Below are 7,435 nucleotides of genomic sequence, written 5' to 3' on the forward strand. Positions count from 1 at the left end.
TCCATTCTCACACTTAATGTTTCTAAGTTTATCCTTAAGCGCCAACTTCCTCTGGTCGCTCTTGCTTTGGAATAGATCTGTCAACGCTTTCCACATCAAGTATGGAGAATCCTTTCCATGCAGGCTGGACACAATGTGATTCTTCACGCCCTCCAACAGAATCCTTCGACACTTTGCTGTCTTATTTTGCCAAACCTCAACGTGAGCAGCATTAGTAGACCTTGGGACCTCAACCTCTATGAACTCCTTTAGCCCATTATCATCTAACACCGCCTCCATCCTGTCTTTCCATGCAATATAGTTCGAGCTGCTTTCAAGAGCATACTCCAATCGCAATCTATTGAAAGACATTTCAACTTTGACACCAAGAAAACACTGCTACAAATTCGAATTCCACCAGCTCAAAACTCAACCACTTGTGATCTAAAATTCGTGATAACAAATTATTTCTCGTACAGATATTGACTGTATGGGCTTTTACCAGATATATAACCTTCCAAAGGAAGGACGAATCTAGAGGCTACCTGGCCCGATTACAGACTCTACCTGAAGAAATAAAATGTAAACACTTTCTAAATAATAGATCTGATGATCAACTTCGCTCTGATACCATGTAGAAATTTTGAATAATATGAAACTTATTCACAGAGATTATCCTGATTATACACTATTGCGGAATACATGCATAATACATAACCTCCTCTACATTGATCATCAATTTTGCAGAATTAAAAACAATGAAACATCAATCACATATGCACATTAACACAGTATGTAACCCGGGGAAAGCATACAGCTGAAAACCCCACACTATCTGTATATTATAATGATTGAGAACATGTAACAATACATAGTACAATACTCCTTGCAAGTACTCAGTACTATCTCCACCTGTTACACACAAAACTAGCTCAGATCTGAATCAATCATAGATTCAAATCTCCTCCACTGCTTTGCCTACCTCCACTGCATAATCCTGCATGAGAATAATGATGAATGGTTGAAGAAAACTCATATTTCCTTGGCTGAACCATGCAATCCTCATTGGCATCAATCCATTGATTGTGCAAGATCTCATGCACAACTATAGTCACAACTGATAGTAATCTCAACCTCTAACACCTGTCTCCACTGAACTGTCCATGCATTGAGTTAACTGATGTATTCTTTAGTTGCTTTATGAGTTAATAATTAGTGAATTAATTAAAAATTAATTCACATCACTCATTACTAGTGTATTCTGTAGTTAGACTAAATACAACTAGTTTAACCAAGTCAAACTGAACACAACTCCATCAACTCCATAATCAACTCCACCAAAACTCAACCACATGGGTTCTAATTGAAGTCTTGCATGCAATAGATCAACTAACCCACAAGAAAAGCATATTTCCTTCTGACAGCTACATGTGCTACATTTGTAGCTCAAACTAAAGTGCTCCAAGAGGATAAGATAATGTTTATAGTCCAAATATTATTATGAGCTAATAATATTCGATTGTTCTATTTTTAGCCTAACAGTATAAAAATAGAAACCGCCCATATGCCTAAAAATAGAAGTCCATCTATTTTTACCAACATGACCAATCATCCACAAATAGCATCCTGCAACTCATAGACCATGATCCATATGTCTAAAAATAGACATAGTCTAAAAAATATACTTTGCGCCAAAAATAGCCTGCGGGCCCACTTAGTGAAGGCGACTCATTTCCACTAAGCTCCATCATCTTGTTGCATTTTCAATAGTACCTACCTTTGAGTAGAAAGACAAAGAATTCGACGAGTATGATAGACACAGAATGGGATATTCTCGACAGAAAGGCACTTGGAACAATAGGGCTTTGCCTAGCAGCGTCAGTAGTGTTTAATATTTCAAAGGAAACGACAACACAGGGTTTAATTTTGGCATTAGCCAAACTATATGAAAAACCCTTGGCGTCAAATAAGGTATTTCTTATGAAGCATTTATTTAATATGAAGATGTCAGAAGGTGGATCTGTTGCAAATCATTTAAATGATTGTAATACAGTTACAAGTCAATTAAGTTTTATAGGGGTAAATTTTGATGATGAAGTTAGGGCTCTGTTATTTTTGTGCTCATTTACAGAAAGTTGGAATAGTTTAGTTATGGCCGCTAGTAACTCTGTCTCTAGATCTAGTACTTTAAAGTTTGATGGTGTTGTCGATGCAATCCTTAGCGAGGAAATGCGACAGAAAAGCTCCGGTGAGACATCAGGTAATGCTTTGACTGCAGAGACTAGGGGAAGAAAAATGGAAAGAGGAAAGAGCCCAGGATATCACAATAAGTCAAGAAAAGGCAGATTCAAGTCTAGATCAGGGATAGTGTGCTGGAAATGCGGGAAGAAAGGACACCTGAAGAAAGACTGCAAGTCTCGGAAGGGAAAAGAAGGAGATGCGCAACAAGAAACTAATCATGAAGCGAATGTAATAGGTGATGTGTTGCAAGATGTTTTGATTCTTTTGTTAGAAAATATTATTGATGCCTGGGTGGTAGATTCAGGGGCCTCATTCCATGCCACACCTGAAAAGAAACATTTTCATGATTATGTTCAAGGATATTTTGGACAAGTTCGATTGGGTGATGATAAACCCTGTAAAATTGTTGGAATGGGCACAGTTTTCATAAAATTGCAAAATGGAAATCAATGGCTATTGAAGAAGGTAAGGCATGTTCCAGATTTGAAGAAAAATCTGATTTCAACAGGGCAGTTGGGAGGTGAAGGTTGCCTAACTACTTTCACAGATAAAACCTAGAAGGTCACTAAAGGATCCCTGGTAATAGCGATAGGAGAAAAGGTTGGTACATTGTATTTATGCAATGGTATTTCTAATTCTGTTAATGCTTTAACCTCTATAAGAGAAGATACGACATTGTGGCATCATAGGCTCAGGCACATGAGTGAGAAGGGGATGCAAATTCTTCACTCAAGAAATTTGTTGCCAGGTTTGAAGCATGTTGATTTAAAATTCTATGAGAATTGTGTTTATGGAAAACAGAAGAGAGTCAGATTCCTTAGAGCTGGGAAAGAAAATAAGAGCGAAAAATTAGAGCTTGTGCATACAGATGTATGGGGACCTGCTCAGGTATCATCTCTTAGTGGCTCTCGTTATTATGTTACTTTTATTGATGATGCAACCATAAAAACCTGGATTTATTGTATTTGAAATAAATCTGATGTATTTGATACTTTCAAGAAATGGAAAGCTTTGGTTGAAAATGAGACAGGGAAAAGGTTGAAGTGTCTCAGATCAGATAATGGAGGTGAATATTGTAGCAAAGAGTTTGGTAGGTACTGTTCAGAGAATGGAATTCGCAAAGAAGACAGTTCCAGGAACACCACAAGAAAATGGTGTGTCAGAAAGGATGAACAGGACAATCATGGACCGTGCAAGGTGCATGAGATTGCATGCAGGATTTCATTTACAATTTTGGGCAGATTTTGTAGATACTTCTGTTTATCTAATAAACAGAGGGCCTTCAAGTTCCTTGGATGGTGGTATTCCAGAGGAGGCATGGACAGGTAAAAAGGTAAACTACTCATTTTTAAAGACATTTGGTTGTGAAGCTTTTGTTCACATTAACAAAGAAAATAGAACAAAGCTTGAGGCAAAATCAAAGAAATGTACCTTTATTGGATATGGTGTTAATGATTTTGGTTATCGCTTATATGATTATGAAAATCACAAAATCATTAGGAGCAAAGATGTAATATTCAATGAAAAGGTCTTATATAAGAATCAATTGTAGGAAAAGAAACAAGAAAAAGAAAATAGAGAATACACAATGCTTGAGATATCACAGGAAAAGTGATGGTGCCTAAAAATCATAATGATCAACAACCAGAACAACAACCACAACAGCAACAAGCACTTCAAACACCTGAAATTGGTGTTAGAAGATCTACCAAGATAAGTAGACCCCTTGAACGATACTCTCCTTCATTATATTATGTATTGTTGACTGATTCTAGTGAACCAGAATGTTATGAAGAAGCAGTGTAGGTAGAAATAAGGAAGAAGTGGGATTAAGCCATGAAAGAAGAGATGGACTCCTTAGCACATAACCAGACTTGGGACTTAGTCAGGTTGCCTGTAGGTAAAACAACATTGTTGAATAAATGGGTTTACAGACTGAAGGAAAAAGATGGAGGAAAATAGAGGTACAAAGCTAGACTTGTGGTGAAGGGGTTTGCACAGAAGAAAGGTATTGATTTTCATGAAATATTTTCTCCTGTTGTTAAAATGACTTCAATCAGAACTATTTTAAGTCTAGTAGCAGCTGAAGATTTGCATCTTGAGCAGTTAGATGTAAAGATAACTTTTCTCCATAGGGATTTGGAGGAAGAGATATATATGTAGCAGCCACAAGGATATGAGGTAAAAGGGAAGGAGAAACTAGTGTGCAGGTTGAAGAAGAGCTTGTATGGCTTAAAACAGGCTCCAAGGTAGTTGTATCTAAAATTTGATAGGTTTATGTTTGAACAAGGTTATACTAGATGTCACTCTGATCATTGTGTTTATCTCAAAAGGAAAAATGATGGCAACTATATTATATTGTTATTGTATGTAGATGACATGCTTGTTGTAGGTTCTAACATGTAGGAAATAAATGTTCTCAAAAGGAAATTGGCAAACTCATTTGCAAGGAAGGATTTGGGTGCTGCAAAACAAATCCTTGGTATGAGAATAACTAAATACAGGAAGAATCACAAATTGACATTGTCTCAAAGTGAGTACATAGAAAAGGTGTTGAAAAGGTTTAATATGTAGAATGCAAAACCAGTTAGTATACCTTTGGCTAGCTATTTCAAATTAAGTAAGGAGGCGTGTCCCAAGACTCAGGAAGAAATGGCTCATATGTCTAAATTTCCATATGCATCAGCAGTTGGAAGCTTAATGTATGCAATGGTCTGCACAAGGCCTGATATTGCACATGCAGTGGGAGTTGTAAGTAGGTACATGAACAATCCAGGAAAAGAACATTGGATGGCAGTGAAGTGGATTCTCAGGTATTTGAGAGGTACCACAAATCAAGCATTATGCTTTGGTGGTTCAAACATTACTCTACAGGGATATGTTGATGCAGATATGGCAGGTGACAGAGATAATAGGAGGAGCACTACAGGATATGTGTTTACTGTAGGTGGAACAACTGTCAGTTGGGTTTCAAAAATCCAAAGTGTTGTTGCACTTTCAACAACAGAAGCAGAGTATGTTGCTGGTATAGAGGCTAGTAAGGAAATGATTTGGTTACAAAGGTTTCTGGATGAATTGGCTAAGAAGCAGGAGTTAGGCAGGTTATACAGTGAAAGCTAGAGTGCTATACATCTTGCAAAGAACTCTACATTTCATTCCAAGACTAAGCATATACATCTCAAGTACCATTTCATACGGTCAGCATTGGAAGATGGACAGTTGAAGCTGGAAAAGATACACACTAGCCAGAATCCTACAGATATGTTAACAAAAGTTGTAACCAGGGAGAAACTAAGAATCTACTCAATTTCAATTGGTCTTCAAGTATTATCAAGAAGATGAGAAATAGCCAGGTCCAAAGTGGAGTTATTGTCCAACAAATGAAGCAATGATGGAGTTGTTGTAATCAGTCTCCAAGTGGGAAATTGTTGGGTGTGGAACCTGATTATCTTCTGTATTCAAAGGTTTCAGTAGGATGTATACCCCAGGAAGACTGTAAACCCCTCCACTCAGGGGGCTGCGGGGGGGACTTGTCCCCCTTGCGGGGGTTCGGGGGGGCTAATCCCCCATGGCTGGGGGGTTCAGGGCTAGCGGTCCCCCAGCAGGTGTTCGGGGCAGTGCCCCCGAAGCTAAATGTAGATGTAAAATTGCCTTGTAAAAGTCTAGTAATTTGTAGTCAATCTCGATCGTTCATTAGGTGAATGATCTGACGGTAGAAGTTATGTTTAATTTAGGGCATATTTCCCTAGAAGGAAACCCCTCACTATATATATGAGGGAATTGTATTGTGTCTATGTAGATCTACATTCTAAGGGAGGAAGGGAGAGGAGATTGAGAGCGAAGAGGGTGTTACAACGGATTTGTTGTAGGTTGTATCTCTTTAGTTTGCTGGATAATATAATAAAATAAGGACTAGTTGTTTCTCCGTGGATGTAGCCCAAACTAGGTGAACCATGTATATTTGTGTCTCTCTTGTTTTATGCATTTTCTGTGTTTATATTTCTGCAATATTTTTATGTGTTCCATTGCTCCGTAATATATAATTTTCTAATAAGACTTTCTTTTCGAAAAGACAGTGATATCATCAAGGTAAACCACCACACGTTGGGCCATTAAACCCCTGAAAGTGATGTCCATTTCTCTTTGGAGTGTTGCCCTAACATTGATAAGTCCAAAAGACATGTGATGGAATGTGAACGTTCCCCACTTCATCTTGAAGGTTGTTTTAATTTGGTCTAGTTCAGCTACTAGGACCTAATTGTATCTGGAGAAGCCATCAAGGAAGGAAAATATTTCTTACCCCGATATGGTTTGGAGGATCTTTTCCATGGAGGGGATTGGGTAATTTCCTTTGTTTGATGCCTGATCGAGGTTTTAGATATTGACGCATAAAAGGATCTCTCCATAATTTTTCATACTGGGACAAGGTTCGACACCCACGTATAATGTTTAAACATAAAGATAATGTGGGCATCTAATAGCTTCTTCATTTCATTTTGAATGAAGGGTTCCAACAAGATATGCACTTTCCTCAACTTCTACGAAAATTGTTTGACCCTTTCTTTGGTAGAAATGACATGCTAGATGATCCACGTATCATGTCTTTAGGTCATCATTAGTCCAAGAAAAAATGTTGCGCTACCTCTTAAAAAGGCTGATGAAAGATTATATTTCCTCGAAGGAGCATCCAAATCCTATGTTGAAGAATGTGGGGTAGGACTCAGTTCCAAGGTTGATTTGTTCATGAAAAAGTGTGGAACTTTGTGTCTTGGTATTTGGTAGGCCTTGGAAGTGGTTATATAGATCAAATAATTTTTCTAGCATGACCAATTCTTTAGGTATGGGGTTACCCTTACATGAGTCCACCTCTTCCTGCAAGGACCTTTCATGTTCTTCCTCCTCGATGGCTGCGTCTTTAAACACTTTCGTGTTCATCATGAATTCCAACATCTGTTGGTCATCATTAAAATTGCATAGATTAGTTATATTACCAAGGATGATCGGTTTATAAACAATTTAAATTGAAAAACTATCCCTAAGGGGTGTAAATCTAGCCGCTGCATTCCTCCAGAGTGTAAAAAATGACATTATTGAATCTATGAACAAAAATATTGTTAAAATATTTTTTAGAACTTATCAGGCGCAATACCTCTTGCTGGTAATTCTTTAGGTGTGGTGACAAACAGTGAATTTTGTTCCGTACCTATCTTGTAAT

This window comes from Pinus tabuliformis, chromosome J, assembly GCF_031772625.1.
Source record: "Pinus tabuliformis cultivar Carrire ecotype Pingquan chromosome J, CPIR1, whole genome shotgun sequence".
Lineage (NCBI taxonomy): Eukaryota > Viridiplantae > Streptophyta > Pinopsida > Pinales > Pinaceae > Pinus > Pinus tabuliformis.